The sequence below is a fragment of the Merops nubicus genome, unplaced genomic scaffold (assembly GCF_000691845.1).
Source record: "Merops nubicus isolate BGI_N331 unplaced genomic scaffold, ASM69184v1 scaffold29438, whole genome shotgun sequence".
Lineage (NCBI taxonomy): Eukaryota > Metazoa > Chordata > Aves > Coraciiformes > Meropidae > Merops > Merops nubicus.
In genome coordinates this window covers 1073-2519 of record NW_008625577.1, presented here as the reverse complement: position 1 = coordinate 2519, position 1447 = coordinate 1073, and positions in this window count along the sequence as shown.

Genomic DNA, 1447 nt, shown 5'->3' with positions numbered 1-1447 from the left:
GGGGTGCTGGAGGAGGGAGGAGGAAGGAGCAGCAGAATCGTGTGATGAACTGCCCAGAACCCCCATTCCCTGTCCCCCTGCACTGTGAGGGGGGAGGAGGGAGACAGAATCAGTAGTGAAGGGCTGGGTGGGGGAAAGTGCTTAAAGATCTGGGTTTATCTTTAATTATCTTATGATTTGATTAGTAAAAAATTAATTCTCTCCCAAATAAATGAAATTTTCTGACACTTTGTCAGTAATAAGCAGCTATAGGTCACTTCCTTAGGGCAGCGAAATGCCCCAGATGGAGCAGCACAGGGGGAGTTCTATTGTATGATGGGTTTTGTCTTTGGGGCAGAATTAACAGGTTTGGGGTTTCAGTGTGACATGTTTAACCCCAGGGGACTCTGCCTGGGGCCAGGGCAGTGCTCGGAACCTCTCACGGGTGGGCACAGCACAGGGGCTCTTTCCCCAGGACAATGAAATCCTGATGCCAATCCGGGTGTTTTGGGGGGTGCTAAACCCGGGACAGACTCGGCTGCTGGCACAGGGGTGGGACGGTGCCAAGGGGGTGCTGGGGGTGCAGAACTGAGCTGGCTCTTGCCAGAGAAATTCAGGGTGTGGGACACGAGTGGAGCGGGCAGCGTGTGCTGGGAGCATGGAAGTGTCAGCTGAGCAGGTAGGGGGGAGCTTGGCCCCTAAACTCAGAGTGTTGAGCAGTTCTGTCACCAGCATTCAGGGGAGGTGTGATGGGAGCAGTCCCACAGCAGAGGTTCCAACGTGCTAGTCGTCTTCTCTGAAGGAACCCTGAAGAGTTTGGCCGGGGCAAAGTGGATCCCACTCTGGCTGGGCAGGGTTGGGAGAGAAAGTGACCCCCGGGGGGGAGCACAGGAGGCTGTGGAGGTGCTAACACCAGCGTCCCTCTGCCGTGGGACTCGTGGACTGTGTCTCCTGTGTGCAAAGCTCCTGATGTCAAGGTTTTAAAGACCTGGTGGTGGGCATCATACCTCAGCAAGAAGGCTGCTGGTTGTCCCTGCTGCGTGGAAATGCTGTGGATTTGTTTCAGTTGGGGGAAATAGCAGGGAATGGAGCAGCCCTGAAGTTCTTCCTCTCATTTTGGCTTCCCACAGCAAGGGGAGGGAGGTGGGGTCACTACAGCAGGTGAGCTGCTGGTCTGTGTTTCTGCTGCTTGGCATCTGCCCCAGCGTGGCACGTGCTGTGCCCAGTTCTGTGCCTTCCCTTGGTTCTGACCAGCAGGTGTGGACCTCATGGTGCTGTCAGTGCTGGCCCTGGTAGCACACTTGGGGATCCTGTAGTAAAACAGGGGTCCTTGGTGCAGAGCTCTGGTGCCTCTCATGCCTCTAGACCTTTTCTCCTGGAAAATCATCATGCTGTTACCAGCCAGCCGTGCTGATGGAGCAGCAAAACCCACTTCACAGGGGGAGCTGGCTTTGGCGCTGGGGTGGTG